Consider the following 22,098-nt stretch of genomic DNA (forward strand, 5'->3'; position numbering starts at 1 on the left):
AAGGAACTGCCAGAAAACCCTTTCATGAACTTCATTGGCTTCTCTTTCAATCATGATGTCAGCCTGTTCAAATTTACCAAATAAAGTGAGGAAGTAAACAAAACAGATGGTTTCTTGGCCCTAAAGAAGGTGTTAGCGTGGATGATCACCCAACATCCCAGACTTTTGTGACCAGGGCTCAGGTACTCCTGCTGGAAGCCTGGGTCCTGTGGCCGAGTGGGCCAGGTGTGAGCCACACTGCAGGCAGGGTCTACACGGCCAGACCCTGGGGCGAGAGTTGGGTTCTGGTTGATGGGGTGCCTCTCAAGTTCTCACTGAATCTCAGGGGGCATCTTGGTTGATGTGTTTTTCTCCCTGGGCAGGACTGATTTTCAGAACTCACAGAGACTTTTTATTCATGTGCAGGAGAAGTAATTTGTTCTCCAGATTTTGATTATGTCACACTTATTCCTTTTCTAATTATCCCTTATTTGTTCAATATAAGATAATAAATTCTGACAAACAATCAGCGAATGGGCACCAAGTGATGTGCTTCATTTTAATTGGCTTGCTTTTTTTCCTTCTCTGCTAAATTATAGCCCATCAGCATGAGGTTCCCTGTGGTGAACAGCTAATAATATGCCCAGGTGCAGCCAATTTTACTTCCTAAATAAGAAATAATGGCTATGGATCCCCCAAATGTGAAGTGGAAAAGTGGGCTGTAATATCTCTTCTCAGCGGTGTACATGCTAGGGCAAGTTTTACATCCCAATCTCTATTCTAACAATTTCTCTTTAAAAATGTGATTGCAATTAATTTACAATACACCAATGAATTAAAAACTGTGGCCTTCATTGATGCACAGAAGGCTTTCTTAGGGACATCGAGAAATCTCTTATTTACGTGAGCCCTGGATTTCACAATAAAAACAGCTTCTTTAAGAACTGAGAATATAAAACTACTGTAGATAAATACAAATGAAAATTTCCCTGTTAAATAACCCAATTAAACAAAATTCCACCACATTTAATTTCCAAAATGGCGCTAGGAGATGGTGTCGCATTGGTGCTCCAAACCCAGGCAGACTTACCCAATGGGATGCCAGTTGCTGGGGACTCTTTCCTCTTGCCATTTGACACTAGTAATATTACTTAGAGACATTGTAATGGTTTTTACTTAGCTACAAAGGGGTGAAGGTCGATGTTTTCCATTTTTTTCTAGATTAATTTTATTATTTCTTCAGCCACCTGACCATGGAAGTAGAGTTTCCAGTAAATCCAAACATCTTCTTTTCAAGGATGGATTCACAAGCATTTTACCTACTGTGACATCTAAGTTACTTTCATGGCCATGGGACCACAGACACTCTTGAGAGCCCCACCCCGCTGAAAACATATGGGAAAGGTGGCAAAGGAAAGAGAATTAAAGATCCTCATCTTATTTCTCCAATACTGTAAGTAAAGTTATGGATGAGGGGCGCCTGTGTGGCTCAGCCCATTAAGTGTCTGACTCTTGATTTCAGCTCAGGTCATGGTCTGAGGATCCTGGGATTGATCCCAGCATTAGTCTCGGGGCTCAGCAGGGAGTCTGGTTAAGACTCTTTCTCCACGGCCCCTCCTCCCCTCTCTAAAATTAATGAATAAATCTTTAGGAAAAAAATTACAGATGAGAAAGGTAAAATGAAGACAATATTGTGTGTTGCTGATCATTTCCCTCCTTGTCTACAGCAAAGCTCTGACTTGGTGACTATTTTCCACATGTCCTCGTTCCCTTATAGGTCACCTCCACCCTCAGCTGAAGGTGAATTATCAGAAACCATTCAAAGTATCCATTACCATAAAACAAACGTTTCCAAACTTGGTGGCTTAACATAACTACCATTTACTTTGTTCACAGACAGGAGATTTTGGGTAAGGCTCAGTAGAACAATTCACCTCTCCTCCAGATGTGTGGACTTTAGCTGTGATAGTATGAATGACCAGCAGGATGGAAATCCACTCTCTCCTTGGGGCAAGGGTGATTTGGAAACTAGCAGAGACTTTTCTCATGCACAGATGACCTCTCTCTCTTAAGTTTATCGCCTTGGGCCCTCTCCCTATGGTATGGCTCTTGATCTGGCTCTCTTTCAGCAATTAGACTTCTTATGTAGTGGTTCAGGGCTCCCAGAGAGAGTGAGTCCAGGGACTAGGCTTCTTATAACCTGGCCTTGGAAACCCCACAACTTGGCATCTACCAAATTCTTGTGGTTAAGTAGATCATTAAGTTCAACTTTGATTCAAAGAGAGGAATTAGACTCCAGTTTTCAATGAGAAGTGTAGTGAAGAATTTGGATCTGTCTTTAGTTCCTCACAAAAACACAATGGATTTTTTCAGTTCAGCTTAAAACTCTCCAAGGCTTCCCAGTGTTTTTCAGATAAAATCCAGTACTGGTTTGGAGCACTCTATATGTTTCTGTTGACCAAGCTCATCTAACCATGACTCTCTCTGGCTCTGTTCTATTTTAAAACGTCAAATTTCTGGCATTTCCTTGAACAACAGTGGTTTTTCCCACCTCACATTCTTCTTTGTACATTGTCTGGCTGAAGCTACAGTATCCTCTAGGATCTATTTAAATGTCACCTGTTTGGGGAAGTTTTCATTGACCCCTTGGCGTAGTCAGATGCTTCTGTCCTGCCCTTTCCTATCATTTAGTATTAAATGTAATTGGAGCACTGGGTGTGGTGAAAAAACAATGAATACTATTACGCTGAAAATAAATAAAAAATTTAATAAAAAAAAATAAAAAATGTTAATTGTATTAAATGTTAATCTGGTACTTGCATACATCACTGGAATGAAATCCTTATTAGACTAGGGTTTTTTTAATACTGTTCTGCACTATTTCTATAGCACCTAGCCCAGTGTCTTGCACACAGTAGACATCTAATAAATATTTATTAAGTGAGTCAACATCATATGAGTTTAAATACAGAAATAGTGCTTAGCTGTACATCCCACATTACACCAATTCCATGAGACAATTGTCTGCTAAGATACTTGGACCTGCACCAAGTAGGCTGGCCATGGGTGCATGTGATGTCAAGCAGGACCCCGGTCATGAGGCTAGTCTGAACAGAGAGTGCCCAAAGAGTGAGCTACATACTGCATTCCCCAGTAAAAAAAAAACAAACAAAAAACAATGTAAATGTTCTCTTTAATAACATTTTATACAGACTGCATGTTGAAATGATAATAGTTTTGATATCTTGGGTTAATGATGTTTACTAAAATTGATTCCACCTGCTTCTTTTTACATATTTAGGGTGACTTTCTTAAAATCTAAAATCACATGCATGACTCTCCGTTGGGGATCATGTCATGTATCTATTGAACAAGGCTGTCCTAGACAGAAGGTTCTGCAGTGAAATATGCCTGAAGAAATGCTACAAAAAGTCCTCCCTTTTAGAAGGTTTATAATGAATATTTCAAAGTTGCTGAGAAGTCCCACAGGGAGACACCTGTTTACTTTAAGCCAATGTTTTTGGAAGTAATTTCTTTTTAGCACTCCATATATTCATCTTACATGAAACACACTTTGGGAAACATGCTTAGGCACCTGTCACCAGAATGCCTGACACTACCGTCATGGATGTGGTTCACCTAATACTGAATCTCATTGCAAAAATTAGAAGAAGAGTCTACTGAGAGCCTCCTCATTGGTAGTAGGAGGTATTCAAGAGAAAGCCAGATTTAGGGACCCTCCCAGAATTGCACAATTCCTCTTATAAAGCCACATAAAACATGCATGTTCCCCTGGGTGGTGGAAGTCATGCCCACTCAGATGGACAGAGAATTACCAGTCTCAGAGTTTTGAACAGCCCACACTAAGCTCTTGGCAGAGGTCTGGGTTATTTTTTGGTTTTCTTTCTTTATTTAGTTTGCTTTAGTTTACTGAAGAAGCAACCTAAGTTGTAACATACAACTTCCAATATATAATGTGTATGCAGAGGTGTGTCCAAGGGATGGGGCGAAGAAGGAATAAATGTAGGCGGTGTTATGGTCAAAGTGCCATATTGTCCTGTAGTTTTCTTGAACTGGCTGCCAGATATGTGGGAATTTTATTCTATCCTCAATGATGGATATTTTCTCACTGGGCATTCCACATTTCATTCTTGACGGGAGAGACAAGAGATGTAAATGTGCCATTTCTTGTCACAGAATCCTCAAGATTACCATCTGGACTGGTCTTGTGCCTCATTTTTGTTTTAAAAATGTTTAAGCCTCATGAAATTGTGTTCTGCAGCTCTCTCCCCGTAATCCATCTCCCCATAAGGAAGAACTGTAGCTTCTTATAAATTAATCCCCAGAGCACTGTGACACTCTTTGATGGACTGTTACTAGAACAATCTTGATGTAAGAGCACAGAGTGATAAGAATTCCAACCTGAGCTTGAGACAGTCTGGACAATCTCACCACTTTCTGCCCATCCTGGGACTAGCCTTTAACAGCAGGGGCAGCCTGCCATTTGCCAGAACCCATCCTGGCCTCTCTTGTCTACCTAATTTCAACAAAATGTTTCCATTTTAGAGCTCTCCTCTTCGTTCAGCATCTCCAATGTCATTTTCATCCTCTTCCCCAAGATTTTTCTTTTTCTCTTGGAGGTTTGGCTCTCCTCCCCATTGTGTGATTAGAAGGAATGTTGCACTGTGTTATTCTGCCTGGAGCAGAGATACAAAGCATTCCCTATAAGTATAAATCTTTATTGCTATCCTTCCTATAAATCATAAATAACCTTAGCCCAAGTTTTATCCTACATAAGAAGGAGGAATGCCAGGCAGAACATAATAAAAAAAGGTATTAATTGATAACTAACCAGGTGTTCTATCTCGCTTCAGTATGAGTTTAATGACAACAATTTTGTGTAATTACTTCTCCTGGTATTGAAAATTCCATATGATATGAATATTTAACTCATTCTAGACCCAACTGGAAAGAAAACACTGATTTAGAAATCCAAAGCATTTCATCGTATTCAAAGTATTTTACACAGAAAGAACATGAGAATTTCACTGGGTGTGGAACCCATGGTAGCTTCTAGAACTAGTTGCCTCCATTTAAGGAAGGAGGGAAGAAAAGGTGGCATGGTACTTTCATGACCAAAATGGCTGCATCATTTAAGAAAACCACAAATTTAAATTCATTTGTGAAGTTGTTATTAAAATTTGCCAACAAATAAAACAAATCAGTATTACCCAAATTATGTTCCATTACACCCTTCTTTGGGAGAATTTATAACTTGTGGACTTGACTACAGACTTTGATGGTCAACAGATTTGAAAACTACTTCATAACAGAGATCTCTTGCTGAGAATACAATGCATCAAGTGTAGTAAAAGTACTGAGATTTTATAGTAAAAATACCTGTTTCACTTTATCCAACTTGTATTTTCCACTACATGTTTGGGCACATAACAATTTATTTTGAGCCACATTTCTTATTTTTTCCCTAGAATATCAACTTGAGAAATGCTGAAATATATAGTGATGGTGTGTGTGTGTGTGTGTGTGTGTGTGATGGGCTGGTGTCTTTTTCTTACTCAGTTCAATAGACCCAACTATTTCTCCCTAATTTTATTGAATACATTGGAATGCGATATTTTGTTCTCCTTTCCTGCCTGAAATATATTTTAAAATATCCAGTCCTTCTATCTAACTCCATTGCAAAGTACTTCTATGGCAGTCCAAAATTAGAGCAATGAAACATACTATGATGTCAGCAGGTTTTTAGGATAATCCTTTCTCTGCTGTTGATACGAGAATCTTTCCCTCGAGTTCATTATGATTGTTTCTATGTCATAATCACTCTCTCTACCAGTTGTAGTGCCTTTTAGAGTTGTTACTTCTCTCTTTTGAAAAACTCCCAGTCAAAGGCTCTAGCTAGAGGGCAACAAGGAATGCAAGCCCGGGGCCCTCTGTAAGTCCCCGGGGGTGGAGGGGGGAAGCTCTATTTTCCTGCCTGCCCCTCCACCCTCCACCATCAGCCTCTATGAAGTGATCTTGGCCTTACTCGTTTGGGCCAACTTCCTACTCCACCTGGGATAGCACACAGTGGGGGGCGGGGGGACATTCTAACCATGCTCTTGCTCTCATTTTGCCCTTGAAATCCCTAGAAAGATGAAAGTTTTTTTTTTTCTTAGAGCAGTTCAAAATTAAGCAGGACTGTTTTGTACAGGAAAGTAAGTTAATGAATAACTTGAAACACATTTTTTGAATAAGATGTTCTTTGCAGACTTCCTGTAACTGATTGGAATCATTTATCTTGCTGTGATTTCACAACATAATTGTGATTGTTGTTCTTCGCTGATTTAAGTGAAATATAATTGCACTCTGAAAAAAATGGAGAAAATTATGAAGTTGGTTAATTTAAAAAGCTACCTTAGGAACATGCTTGGGAATTACTGATATCATCTAAGTGGAAGAAAGTGACACAGTGCCAGACCAAACACGGAGCAGGGATGTTAGTCCTGTGGAGGCTAAAGGTGCATCTGACGGGAGATATAAGCAGACCCAGAGAAATGGTCTCCTCTGAAGCTACGGTGCACATCACACCCGGCCATCTCAAGGCTGTGTGACCTTGGGAAAGTTCTTAACTCCTAACTTGGAGTCATCCTAGATGGGAGGATGAATTCAACCCAGAGCCAAGTTCAGCCAGCTGGAATATTTGTGTTTGGTGTACACACCATTGGCCTATATGATCCTTGAAAGTCTATTTTGAATAATTGGCAACATTTAAAATGGTAAGAGTACCATAAAATCTAAATTCCCATCTCTTCTTGAAAATAATTGTGGCATTGCAGACTCCTATTTCTATGGGTCAGGAGCCGGCTGTGGCTGCAGTGCCCTGCTCTCCGGTTCATCAATGCCCCTACTACCCCTGGTGTCCTTGGCACTGACACAAACTGCCAGTCACCAATTATATTCATGATGTGTGCTATTTGTTTATAGTAACTTAGAATTATTAAATGATTGGTGGTACCCACATTTCTATCCAAAATAAAATATTTGTTTTCAAGAAAAATGAGATATACTCTATTACCTCATGGAAGTAAAGAGTATGTATTTAATATAAAGGCAAAGTATATTTTATTTTTTATTGATAACCCATCCAACTTTGCTCAGGTTTGCTACCATCCTGGCCCCGGATGGCACTTCAGCTTGTGGCCTTTAGTTTAGAGCAGGGGTTGCTAAACTGTGGCCCACAGGCCATATCCACCTACTTCTGTACATAAAGTATTATTGGAACATGACTTACCTATTCATCCATGTATTATCCATGATTGCTTTCACATCTTAGCTACAGACTTGAGTAGCCAAAATAAAGACTGTATATTTTACAAAGCCACAATATTTATTATTTGATCTTTTCTAGAAAATGTTTGATGACTTTTTCTTTTGAAACTTTAGCTCTGCAATATATAGCACTTGGAAGTCATCAACTTTTTACAACAAGAAAAATGCTGAACAAACTGAAAATTGATGGCTTTTCTTAGAGCCATCAGAGAATTGAAGTCACGGGGCAAACAGCCACTCTGAAATCTGGAGAGATAGGCCCAAACAGAGAATGACAGCTAAGGTCAGTTTACTGGGAGCAGAACTGGTTGGAATATTTAAGTGGTGAGTTTGACAAATTGCTGGCAGCTAAGTGTGGATGGTTAAGGAAGTAACATTTCCTGGATGCTCCCATGTACTTTCCTTGGCTTCACCTCCAGGAGTCTCATCAAATTCTCACACGGAGATCAGAGAAAAACTCACTTTTTTTTGAGCATGGGGAATGGAAAAACAACAATTTGAAATAAACCCAGCACATTTTCTATAACAAAGCCCTGTCTTCTGAGGGGAAATTATTTTGCCAGAGCCTTATCTAATGTGGGGAACAGCACTTAGCCAATAGCAGCCCCTTCTAGCTTCCTTATCTCACATAAAGGGAGAAAAAAATGAGCAAACAAACACACATTTGGAAGTTACAACCCAGGGACTCAAGGTTACTAAAAACTGAGATTTAATCCCAAGATTATAGAAAGCTTCCCCCTCTCAATCCCCTTCCAGCACACCAACAGGACTCCAAAGTACTAGCAGTGTATTACAACTGAGAGAGCCATAAGACACAGACTCCAAGGGTTCCTACAGAAACACAGAGAACAAAAGAGAAAAATAGAGAAATAAAAGAAAAATAAAGAAATAAAAATAAAAAAATAAAGAAAAGAGAAAGCTGAAGTCTCTGGCCCCCACAGCTACAACAGCATTAAATATAGCCCAGATGCTGCCCAGATTCACATCAAATGTCACACTAGAAATCTAATTATCCCAGTTCCTATGACTCGATATATCATGTCTGTCTTTCAATAAAAATCTACAAGGAATGCAATACAAGTAAGGACACATATGAGGAAATAAAGCAAGTCTCAGAACCAGACTCAGGTAGGACACAGATGTTAGAATTATCAGACTTGGAATGTAAAATAACTTTGACTAATATGCTAAGGGGTCTAGTGGAAAAGGTAGGCAGCAGGCAAGAGCAGATGGGTAAGATAAACAGAGAGATGAATACTCTAAGGAAGAATCAAAAGAAATGCTAAAATAGAAAAGTGTAACAGAAATGAAGGATGCCTTTGATGGGATTATTGCTAGATGAGGCACAACCAAGAAAGAACAGTGAGTCTGAAGATATGTTGATAAAACCATCTCAAACTGAAATGCAAAGAGAAAAAAAAATCGAGAGGAACAGAATGAATAAGACTTGTGGAAAAATTACAAAAGATATAATGTCTGCACAATGTGAATACCAGAGAAGAAAGAAAATGGTGCAGAAGAAACATCTCAAGAAATCATAGCTGAGAATTGTCCAAAATTGACAGACACCAAATCACAGATCCAAGAAGCTCAGAGAACACCAAGAGGGATAAATACCTCCAAATTCTGCTTCTAAGCATATCATGTTATCATATCCAACAGCAGAAACCAAAGAAAAAGAGAAAATATTAAAAGTCCACAGGGGGTGGGAGGGACCTGACCTGTAGCAGAACTAGGATAAGAATTATATTGGACTTTTTGCTAAAAATAACACAAAGAAGAAAGTGGAGTGAAATATGTAATGTGTGGAAAGAAAAAACAAAAGCTATAAACATAGACTTCTATATCCAGTATAATTATTCTTCAAAAGTGAAAGAGAAATATTTTCTTAGACAAGCAAAAACTGAGGGAATTTGTCAACAATAGACCAACCTTGTAAGAAATGTTAAAAGATATTCTTCAGAGAGAAGGAAAATAAACTCAGAAACTCAGATCCATATACAGAAAGGGGGCACATTACAGAAGGAATTAATGATTGTAGAATAAAATTTGCAAGGTAAAATAGACAAATCCACTATTACAGAGATGTTAACACCTCTCAGTAAGTGACAGAGCCAGCAGACAGAAAATGGGTAAGGATAGGTTGACCTGAACACTACCATCAAACAACTGAATCTAATTGACATTTATAGAACACTTCATTAACAGCAGAATACCCATTATTTTCAAGTGGAATATTCACCCAGATCACATTCTGGGACATAAAACACACTTCAACAAATTTAAAATAATAGAATCACACAAAACATGGTCTCACACTACAACAGAATTAAACTACAGTGGAATTACATTTAGTTCAATAACAAAAACTTAGTTAGAAAATCTCTAAATATTTGCAAAATCAGAACACTTCTAAACAGATGAATCAAGGAAAAAGTCTCAAGGGAAATTTAAAAACATTTTGAATTAAGTGAAAATGAAAATACAATTCATAAAAATTTGTAGAATGCAATGAGATAATTGCTTCCACAGAAACTTATAGCATTTAATGTGTGTATTATAAAAGAGGGAATATCTGAAATTGATTATATAAGCCTCCAACTTTGGAAACTAGAGAGGGAAGTAAAATACAAGTCTAAAGCAAGCACAAGAAAAATAATAATAAAAATCAGAAAAGTAATCAATTAAATTGAAAGTGGGACTCCAATAAAAAAATCAACAAAACTAAAATCTAGTTCTTTGAAAAGGTCAATAAAATCAGTAAACCTTCAGCTAGGTTACCCAAAAAATTTAAAAAATAAACAAATAAAAGAGAGAGAGATGGAGAGAAGATGCAAATAAGTTATATCAGAAATGAAGGAGGGATCATCACTAATGATTCCATGAACCTTAAAATGATAATAAAGTACTATTATGAAAGACCCATGCCCACAAATTTGATAACTTAAATGAAAACAACAACAACAACAACAACAACAAAACCCAAGAAACAATTTCCTAGAGGACACAAACTATCAAAGTTCATGCAAGGAGACACAAATCATCTTAATGGGGCTATATATACTAAAGAAATGGAATCAGTAATTAATAACCTTCCAAAAAAGACAACTGCATGCCCAGATGATTTCACTGGTGAATTCTACCAACCATTTAGGCAAGAAATGATACAAATTTTCTATAATCTCTTCCTAAAACTAATAGATAAAACTAAAAGCAGAGGAAATATTTTCTAATTCATTCTAGGAGACTAATATTACTCTAATATTTTCTAATTAATTCTAGGAGACTAATTCATTCTAGGAGACTAATACCAAAACCAAATAAAAACATCATAAGAAAAGAAAACTACAGAAAAACATCTCCATGAACATAATTACAAAAGTTCTCAATGAAATATTAGCAGATCCAATTCAACAATGTATAAAAAAGAATTCTACACTACAACCAAGTTGACTTATTCCAGGTCTGGAAGGCTGGTTCCACATCTGAAATTCAATGAATATAATTCATCATGATAAACAATCTAAAGAAAAAAAAATCAGTTGATCATAACAATAGGTGCAGAAAAAAACTTTTGATAAAACCAACATTCATTTATATTAAAAACTCTCAACAAATTAGGAATAGCGGGGAACTTTATCATCCTGATAAAGAATATCCACAAAAAAATGCTACAGTGAGCATCATACTTAATGTCAAGAAAGTAACTACTTTCTCTGTCAGATTGGGAACAAGACAAGGATGTCCCCTCTCACTGTGTCTATTCACCATCATCCTGGAAATCCTAGCTAATTCAGCAAGGCAAGAAAAGGAGACAATAGGTATACATATCTTTGTTCACAGATGGCATAACTGTCTATTTAGAAAATACAAAAAATCAACAATGAAACTCCTGAAAGTAATAAGCATTTATGGCGAGGTTTCAGGATATAAGATTAATATACATAGTCAATTCCTTTCCTCTATACCAGCAATAAACAACTGAAATTTGAAATTAAAAATGCATTTATATTAGCAACAAAATAAAAAAAAAAAAAAACAACACTTAAGTATTACTCTAACAGGATATGTGCAAGATATATATGAAGAAAACTACAAAACTCCAGTGAAAGAAATCAGAGAGCTGCATAAATGGAAAGATATCTCATGTTCATGAATAAGAAGTTTCAATATTGCAAAGATGCCATTTCTTCCCAACTTGACTTATGGATTCAATGCAATCCCAATCAAAATCTTAGCAAGTCATTTTTTGCATATCAGCTAGCTGATTCTGAAGCTTCCTTGGAAAGTCAAAAGACTCAGAAGAGCCAATGTAATATAGAAGAACAAAGTCAGAGCACTACCATTACTTGACATTAAGATTTCCAACGATCACAACAGTGTGCTATTGGCAAAGGGATAGTCAAATACATTAATGGAACAGAATGAGGAGCCCAGAAGTAGATCCACACAAATACATCCAACTGAATTCTGACAAATGAACAAAGGCTATTCAATGGGAAAATACAGTCTTTTCAACAAATGGTGCTGAACACAATTGGATATCCATACGCAGTAACAATAAACCCCCAAATAAAAAACTAGACACAAACTTTAACAATAATATCACAGAATTTAGTTTCACGAAAATTAACTCAAAATGTATTACAGGCTTAAATATAAAGTGCAAAACTGTACAATGTCTAGAATACAGGAGAAAATCTAAGTGACCTCAGATTTGGTTAGGACTTTTTAGATATAAGCACAATCCATTAAAGAAAAAAAAAACTGATATGGACTTTATTAAAATTAAAAAATTGTGCTCTGCAAAAGACACTGGTTAAAAGCATCAAAAGACAAGCCACAGGCTTGGAGAAAATCTTTGCAAAACATACATCTGAAAAAAAAACTTGTATCCAAAATATACAAAGAACTTTAAAAATTCAACAATAAGAAAATCCAGTTTTTAAAAGGACAAAGGTTCTAAACAGAGACTTCACCAAAGAAGATCTATATAGATAGTAAATAAGCATATGAAAAGATATTCATCATCATGCATCATTAGGAAATTGCAAATTAAAACAGCAGAGAGATACTGGTACATATCTACTAAAATGGCTAGAATCCAAATCGCTGACAACACCAAATGCTGATGAGGAGATGAAGCAACAAGAAACTTTCATTGGTGGTAGAAATACAAAGTGGTAGAGTTACATTCAAAGATAGGCTGTCAGTTTGTTTCAGACTACATGAAGTCTTATCATACAATCCATTAATCACATTCCTAGGTAGTTACTCAATGTGTTGAAAACTTATATCCTAACAAAACCTACAAAAAAATGTTTATAGAAACTTTATTCATTATTTCCCCAAATTGGAAGCAACCAAAGTGTCCTTCAAAATTGAAAGGATAAGCCTCTCGTGGTGTGTCCAGACAATGGAATATTATACAGTGATAACAAGAAATGAGCTATCAGACTATGGAAAGACTTGGAGGAACCTTAAATGCACATTGCCAAATGAAGATGGCCTGTCTGAAAAGGTTATATACTATATGATTCCAATGATATGACATTCTGGAAAAATTGAAACTATAGAGACAGTAGAAGGGATCAGGGATTTGGGGGTATGAACCATAGAAAGATAAATAGGTGAAATACGGAGAATTCGTAGGGCAGTAAAACTATTCTGTGTGATACCATAATGGTGAGTACAGGGACTCCTGCATCTGCAAAAACTTATCGAATGTGCAAGATAGAGTAAAGCTTAATATACCTATGGACTTTAGTAATAATGTATCAGTAGAACTTCTTCAACTGTAACAAATTTACCACACTGAGTCAAAACTTTAACAAGAGGGGCAATTAGGAGGTGGGGGTGGGTGGGTAGCAGTATATGGAAAGTCTCTGTGGGATCTGCTCAGTTTTTCCATAAATTTACAACTGTTCTAAAAAATGAAGTCTGCTAATTCTCAAAAGAAAAGTGAAAAAGAGAACAAGTTTGCCAGTCTTGGTCTGGAGCCATGAACTCTTCTGTCCTAGAACCATGAGATGCTTGGTAGCCCATTTCTGTAATCATACCAACAGAGGAAAGCTTTCATTTGTTTCTGGAAGACATTTTCCCTACAGGTCAGACTTCAGTGTAAGCTATACAAGGTCACTTTACATTGGGAAAGTACCTTATTTTGATTTATCCCATGTGCTGTTTACATTTGAGACACAATGGTGATGTCTTTTTAGGCAGAAGGTAGTTTAAGCCAGTAAGAGACAAACTGGTGAGACATCAGGACATAAATATATTCTATGTGTCATGAGTGCTACAGTTTATTAAAGGAGCATTGTGTGATTTGATTGTGGATTCTTAAAATATGTTAAAATATTGAGATTGGTTTAAAAAAAAACTAGCAAATAATATGAAAAAAAACCCCACAGAATCTTAATTACAAAGAAAACTGTGATGTGTTTAGAGGGCAAAGAGAAATGCAGAAGACAATGCTGTTTAATTAATTAACTAATTAATTACAAACTATTTCGGTGGGGGGGAGGGGCAGAAGGCAAGAGAGAATGTCAGGCCCACTCACGCTGACGGTGGGCGCCATGCAGAGCAGGAGTCAGAGGCTTCACCGACTGAGTCTCCCAGGCCCCCTATTTTGTTTATAACAAAATCTCATATTGATTTACTTATTGTGATGGGTTCGGGAACATGGGGCAACATGAACAGAGGTATATATTCGTAGTTGTATGTATTTATGTGTATAGTTTACATATATTTATATTCATATGATGCATTCGGGAAATGATGCATGTATGAGCTCTTTCCTTTTTCCTCAAGAGTGATTTTCAGCTATGAAACCGTCATGTGAGCCAGGCCTTACATCACAGAAAAAAACATTATATTTGCCTTAAAAATGGTATGAATAGAGTTCAGCCGTTTTTCTTAATGCGTACGTCTGTATCGCCCAGATTGTTTTGGAGGGCCAATGTTGCAAGAATATTTTTTTGCTGCGAGGAATTATCCCAATTGTCTACTCTGGTTTCTTTTGTTGTTGTTTTTCTCCCTAAGATGCCTACCTGTCAAGTACACAGCATGTTCGGTCTTCCCCACCTGTCCAGGGAAGGCTTTTTGTTTCCTCGTGTTGTAGAGCTCTGAATATGAAAGAGATTTCTTCTTTTTATCTGAACCAAAGAAGTTAATAATGTAAAAGTTCAGGAAACTCTTGGACAAAGAATGGGGATCGATGGCCTCTGATTCTCCAGCTCCCACCCTTCAGTGCGGATCAGGATATTGGCTCTACTGTGCTTTAAAAGCAACCCTTCCCCAAAAGGTTATCATTCGGGGGGAGCAGTTTTACATTTGAAAGTATCCAAACGTTTGATGTTGTAACGAATCCTGTGGATAGAGTGTTCTTTGGGTCATTTTTTTAAAAACACCCACTTTCATAGGTAGTGACTATGTCTCCTCATAGAGCAAGTGAGTCAGCTGCATTCATAGGATAATATTAGGGGTTTCTAGCTCTGCACTCCACCCTGTCAAGGCTTGCCCTCGTGGTGGTACACAGCACATCACTGCAGGAAACATGGGGTTCTCAGAGCACCCTGCCTTGTTAGTCTTTGTCCAAAAGTAAAACCAGAGGCCAGCTGGGGTATAAGAAGAAGGTCAGATGCACATGGACCCAGAACAAAGAGCCCACACTTCGCTGAGCCTATAGCCCATTAGTGGTGGGGTTGACATTAGAGACTAGGACACTCAAGTTCATACATTGTACTTTGCTGGAAGAATTTATCATCAGTGATGTTTGTGTCCTAGGACCATTAAAAATGTACAACCCCTTTCTTCCTCCCTCCTTCCTTCCTTCCCTCCCTCCCCCCTCCCCTTCCTTTATCCCTTCCTCCCTTCTCCTCTTTCCCGCTTCCCCCCTTCCCTCCTTCCTTCCTTCCCTCCCTCCCCCCTCCCCTTCCTTTATCCCTTCCTCCCTTCCTCCCTTCTCCTCTTTCCCGCTTCCCCCCTTCCCTCCTTCCTTCCTTCCCTCCCTCCCCCCTCCCCTTCCTTTATCCCTTCCTCCCTTCCTCCCTTCCCCTCTTTCCCGCTTCCCCCCTTCCCTCCTTCCTTCCTTTTAAAAATGTTGCAGTGGCAGACATGCTTTTCAGTATAACATTAAACAGAATCTGGATCTGGTCCAAATTCTTGTAAACTGGAACCCTAAGGTGGTGGACTTCTGCCTTTTCTGCCGATAAGCCTTCCTTCTTTAGATTGAATTGGCGGAAGCCATGAATTAAACATTCATTGATCTGATAAGCAAAATATTGAAGGCTCCCCCCCTCCGAAAGGAAGGAGTCATTTCACTTAGGAAGTACCTATAACATTTACAGGCTGTGTGGATTAAGTGGAAGTGAACAAATCAAATTTTTTTTTCTGCATCACAAAGGCCTCCTAGCGAGTGTGTGCTGCTCTTTGAATGTAAATCAGTGCATGCGTGCACAGGTGTGTGTCCCTGCGTGGTTTTGATCCTTTCAACAACTCAGTCTCTTTCCCAACACGCTGAAGTAACAGCATGCCATTATTATGAAAGGAGATTCAGTTAAAGTCCAGGGTCTTGCACAACAATTTCACATATGCTTGCCAGCGTAGTTGGGCTAACCCCAAAGAAAAGCTTATGCCAAATTCTGAAGGATTCAAAAAAAAAAAAAAGTAGCTCTCACTGTTTATGGTAAAAAAAAAAAAAAAATAGGTCATTAGGAAGAAAAAATTTCGTGGGGGAGTTTCTGAAGAATTTACTGACTCTCGGGTGAGGAGGGCACATTCATATTCTTTAGTCAAGCAGAACCTACCAGCTCCGGCCTGCGCAGTGGAGCTTGGTGGCACTTCGGTTGGCATGAGCTTGCCCTGCGAGGTTGAGTGCAGATGGTCCTCTCAGACCTCAGTATGTCCCCTTCCCTGGAAAGCCCCTAATGCAGAGAAGGCCATATAATGATCTACTCATCCTCTGTGACAACCCTTCCATGGGCGAGGTGTTGTTGCAGATTAAATTTTAAAGAGAAGCCGTTTCTCGTACCTACAAAGTGGATGGGTGGTTATGGGAAGAAATGACTAAGGTGGGAGATGGGAAAGAAAGAGGTGAACACAGAGACACATGGTGGCACCAGACAGGGCCCAATGGGTGCTGCCTGGGACGGGAACAACTCCAAGAGGTGCCCAGGGAGAAGGCATTGGTGAATGACAGCCACCCCACCCAACCCGGTCTCATCAGAGAACATGCAGAGTCAGAGCCAAGGGCATGAAGCATTCTCCGGTGGTGTCCTTGAGCACATGTGGGACTCTCCGGAAGGACTGGGGTTGTCTTCTTGGCATCAGCCCCTGAACAACACCCCCATCACGGGACTTGATCCCACACCTTGGTTTCCATTGCTGTCCCCGATGGCGATGCATCCTCTTTGTGTAGACAGTGCAGTTGCAGGGTAACGCACCTTGTCCTCCAGTGGTGACTAGGTGTGTTCTGATGGCCTCTTCACGTTATCGACCCCGATACTGGCAGAGAAGCTGGCATTTATTCACCCCCCACCCAGTGTCAGATACTGTGCCAACAGCCTTAAAATGTCACTTCACCGATACTCTCAACAATCTTATGAGACAGTCATCAGTGTTTTCATTTTTCAGAAGGTAAGAAGTGAGTCTCAAAGATTGAGGTGTCTTGCCCAGGGTTGTCCTCTGGGTAGGACAGAACTGGGAATCACACCCCCATGAGTGAACTTCAATCCCAGGCTCCCACCTACCATGATGTTTCACTAAGCTACGCCCCTCTGCACCGCAGGTGCCTGTCCTGGTCACCTTCCACTGACTCGCGGCTCTGCAGAATCTCTGCCAACAACACATTTCCAGACTGCACCACATAGTGCAGGTTGCTCCAAACCCAGCATTGGCTCCTGCTTTCCTGGGCTACCTGTCAGCACACAACCTCTTCTTGACTTTATTCTAATAATTTTGGGGGACAGGGGCATAGGCCATCCTTTACAGATGGAAATAATTCAGTTTTCAATACCAAAGCACCTGTGTTCAACTGAAAGAGGACTTGGCAGAAGTAGCAGACTTTCGTATCAAATGTCGTGTGAGGTGCACAAGAACTGGAATGCGTTGCTGAAGACAAAAGCAGATGCAATATCCTACTGGTCAACTTGCGTTCACAGAGCAGATTTAGGATTCTATTTCAGAACGTCAGAGTCAATGGAAAACACGCACAGCTTAGCTACTGAATGTTAGCAGCTACATGAGATCTACAGTTCAGCTTCCTGCTGGACGTCTGAAATGGGTCACTTGGAAACTCAGCGTACCTGTCAGCTATTCACCAGTGCTAACTTGCTCAGGGTGCTCTCCCCAGGGTCTCTAGCTCAGCATAGTTCAATGACAACTACAAATGCTCATGAACACACGCAGTCGTGAGCCTGGCTGAGCAGGCTGAGTGAGTGCAGCTGGAGCTCTCCTGGAGGCATGGCCTGGGATGATGCTTTCAGATCAGTTCAGACAGCTTTGTGAAGTTGAAGCATCTCAGGCAAAGGTGGAGACTGAAAGACCAACAAGTGAGGTTGCCAAATCATGACTGAGTCCTGGAGTTCAGACTTTACTCCATGGGTTAGCACCTAAAGTTATTAATAAGACTTAAAATAACAAGTAACTTTTTTATGACGTTCTAATATATAAAACATATACTTTAACTCATAAATAGTGTGGTTTAAGTTAACGAAACAGTTTGTAAGGCAGTTCTAAACTTCAGTTGTGGGCAGAGAATATTTTTTGTTCTAATTTTGAACAACAATTCAGGACCTATTTTGGTTTTTCACAACATTTAAATTAGTCAAATGTATTTTGTTTTACATGTTTTCTGATCATATTTCAGTTTAACGGCTAACAAATTATCTGCAGTTTGTTAGTCAACAAATATTGAGTGCCTGTGTTGATTTCCTATGAACCCTTCTTAGGGCTGGGGACAGGGATGTATTAGAACGAGGGATGTGCCTTCATGGGGCTTCCATTCTGTGAGAAAGGCATTAATACACAATCAGAAGGGATGCCGAAATCGTGCTGAAGAAGATAACCCAGGGTGTGGGACTAGAGAGGACCTGGAGTGGCCTGATAGAAGAGACGGTCACCAAGAGCTGTCTAAGGGTTTCCTGAGCAAGTGACATCTTTAAGACCCAAATGGAAGGGATCTTCCTTTCCAGCCAGCCAAAGAGAACAGCATCAGCAAATACAGAGGCAGGAGGGGCTAGGTGTACTAGATGACAGAGAGAATGTTTGTTTTGGAAAGACCAGTTGAGGAGGAGGATGGTTCAAGGTGAAGTAGGAGGGACCTCAGGGGCGAAATCAAGCTGAGTCCTGTGGGCTGAAGAGGGGTATTCACATCTTATTGTAATGGCAACAGGAAGCCATTGACCTAAACCAGATATTAGCAGTTTGCCCTTTCCGTGGACAGCTGGAGTCTCTTCAGCTTATTAAAAATATTGTTAAGATACACAAGACCGTGCAACCATGGGATGTCTGATAGACCTTCAGCCAATGGTGTTTCTTTGCCTACAAAGATGGTGGTTTCTAGACTTTGAAATATCCTTATCAGGACCTTGACTTAGGAGAAACACCAGGGGTCCTTGGGGAACAATTGTATTTTAAGCATGACCCCTTGCCTGATAAATATAACGTTAATGTATATAATAGTCGGCTGTATTTTTTTAAAGAATTACATTTAGTACAAAAACTCTACTGGAATATCTGCCGTCCCCCTCCCTGAAGGGCGTAGATCTTCCTGAATGAAGCATCTGTAGCAGATCTAAATGCCGCCGGGCAGCTGGGCTGTGGTGAAGGGTCCTGGCTGAGTGAGGTCTGTGTACATCCTGCCACCTCCTTGCTGTGTCTTTCTGGGGCGGATCATGTAATTTCTCTGGCATGTGATGCCTTCATTTGCACAGTGGGTCTAAGCCCTGGTTCACGGACTTACTGCGATCTGATACGTGGGGAAACGACTGGTAAGCTGTTAAATGGCGTACAAATCCAAGGCCTCTGCTCCAGATATCCTGGACCATTCATATTGTCAACACGTACTTGGCGAAATGGAAATTGTTAAATTAGAATTCAGTGTGTCCCTACCACCGTAGCTATGCACGGCTCCGCGGAATGACTCTAGAGTTCATGCGTGTTCACATTCTGTGAGCTGACCTGGTGCTCTCAGAACTCATCTGGAGGAGAATTACTCCAGGGTTCCTCACCTGGTGGGCCCCTTGCTTCTCTCTCCCAGTACAACCCCTTATGCATCTCACATGTTTAAGGTATTGTCATAGAATATAAGTTAAATAATATTCCCCAACTTTGATCAAATTGAACGGGCCCAAATTAACAGGAGGCTTCTAACAACTGATGTAGTGTACAAATCGTGTTGCGTCTGGGTGGTGTGTGGGGATTCCGTTCTTTGCTGACAATGGCAGCTAATGGCTTTTGCTTATTCGTTGACATCAGAGGTACAGATTTTACTATGGAAGATCTGTGGTTTCTTCGCTGTCACCCTTTATCAGGTCTACTGGATGCAAAGCTTTCAAAAATTCTTGAAGTGGGTCAGGAAGTTCCCCTACCCAGGGTCCCATGCACATGAATTCAGACAGCCCAAATCCTGACCCTGGTGACACTGGCCTTCTTGAATACTTTGTAGGTGTTTTCTTTTCCTATGACAATCCTGTGTTGAAATTGGGCTTCCAGCTCGTCCCCCCCTGAGGTGTGAGGAATCCACATCTCACAAATGTTCTCCTTCCTTGCCTCTGTGAGGTTTCAGTCAGTGAGAAAACCTCGACCTTTATGGGGCAGAAGCAGTACGAACCAGCCAGGAATGGGAGGGGAAGTGGCTTGAGTTCTGGCCCCTGCATCCAGGGACAGATACGTCCAGCCCCAGCAGATGTGCACTGACTTTACTTCTCCACCTGTGAAGTCACCTGACCCACGAGAGCTGCCGCTGGGCTGGAAGATGGCCACGTCTTTTCTTCCCAAAAAACTGCTTGTCAAACCTGAGATTCAATTTCCTCACATCACACTCCCCAAATCCTCCCCAAATCGAGCAGGGTGTTTAAGAACTGGTGAAGTTAGAAAACTCTTTACATAAAAGGGGATATTGAAAAAAAAAAAAAAGAAACCTGGGAAATAACCCCGAATTTCCCCCTTCCACAGTGCAAAGCCCCTGCTTCATTCCCGTCTCACTGGTTGTCCCCTCCAGGAAGCCCTCACTCACGGCCCTGCCTGCCAGCACCCCATCACTCTTCATCCTGCTACTCGCCTTTTTGCAGAGTGATCACCACCCAGCGGGATACGCCACATCTCCGACTGTGTTCATGTATCCTCCCGAGAAGGGAAGCTTCCTGAGGGTGGGGATCGGCTGCCTTAGCACACCACCATGTCCCTAGTACCCAGGAGAGTGGTTGCACAGAGCTCTGTCAGCTGCATGGTGGCCAGATGAGGAATTCACTTCATTGCCCCTCCTTGTGAGAGGATGTTGCCGATACATTGCTCAGAGAGAGAGGTGGGGCACAAGAAGAGCCCTGCCTCCCCGGACAAGATGTGAACCCTCTAAGGTGATTTCCGGTCTGGAAGTGAGGCTGGCCCTGTTGCACAGGACTTCTACTAGTGAGAGAACACCCAAGACTCGTATTTAAAAAGGAGGACTGGATCCAGCGTCTTGTAGTTTTTCAGTATTTTGGACTTTGCGACACCTTCTGCAAGGTGATCTTAAATGACACTGTGACAACTATACTAGCAGTGCGCTGTCCCCCCTTCCCCTTGTACCTATGAAAGCCTCCGTGAATGGTGGATGTGCCTGTGTCTGAGTGAAAAAAGTGAACATCATGGAAGAGCACCAAATAGGGGATATTAGAAACTCACATTTTTCACACTGTGGTTTTTTTTTTTTTCTCCATTATGTTAATACTCTCTATTCACATACTTCTGAGTAAGCTGCAGATTCGGTAAATGAATCCAGGTTTTTGGCTACAGGCTTTGGGTATGAATACTGGTTCATCTCAGATCTATTTCTTAGGTACACTGAAGTTTCATTTCAAGTGTGTGGGCTCCCTAATGAGTTGGCAGAAACCACCTGCCGGCCTCTATTAATTCAGTTCTGGGGAAGAGGACTTACATGTTCAGATTTCCTTTTGTGCATCCTTAAAAAAAAATGGTCATTCAAGGGAAAGGGGTTAATTTATAATAGTGGTTAAAGGAAAGGCCCACTCATTTGTATAGCATTTTTGGCCGTATTATCCAGACATCAGCCACCAGAGGATGAAAGAACACAATGTATCTATTATTTTTTTAAATAGTTTGTATTCAGAAATTTAGTGCTGAGAATAGTTTTGTTATGATTATAGGTGCTAGGCTGCAAGCTCTGTATTTCATCATTTCTATGCATTTGATGTCATACTTGCTACTGAAGATGATTTAAAAAATTACAAGCTTATTTTTTTTTAACTTTCTTGTGTGTAATACCTTCTATCTTAAAAGGATGGTAATTCATTTCTGTTTATTTTTTCTTTTCATTTTGTTTGGCAAGGAAGCATGAATAAAACATTAATCCAAAGTTTATAAATTGTATTTTGGAGGCAAAAGCCGCAGGCTCTGTTGCTGTTTCTTCATTGATTATTTCTATGGAAAAAGTGACTTGTTGATAGATTGCAATTCTATTGTGAATAATCGTTACTTTCATGGTCTTTGAGAAACAATGCAGAGGAGTGGAAAGGCTGCACTTAGCAGAGCTGTGATGGGTCACATGGTATCAGTTGCCCAGGTCTTCTT

At 40.1% G+C, this 22,098-nt stretch overlaps 1 protein-coding gene across 2 annotated transcripts in view; it reads left to right on the plus strand.

The window, feature by feature from the left end:
- Positions 1-22,098, plus strand: part of DSCAM (DS cell adhesion molecule) — a gene marked incomplete at both ends in the record, with an annotated part of 750,628 nt that overhangs the window by 223,502 nt on the left and 505,028 nt on the right. The window lies entirely within an intron of this gene.

This window comes from Martes martes (genome assembly GCF_963455335.1).
Source record: "Martes martes genome assembly, chromosome: 1".
Lineage (NCBI taxonomy): Eukaryota > Metazoa > Chordata > Mammalia > Carnivora > Mustelidae > Martes > Martes martes.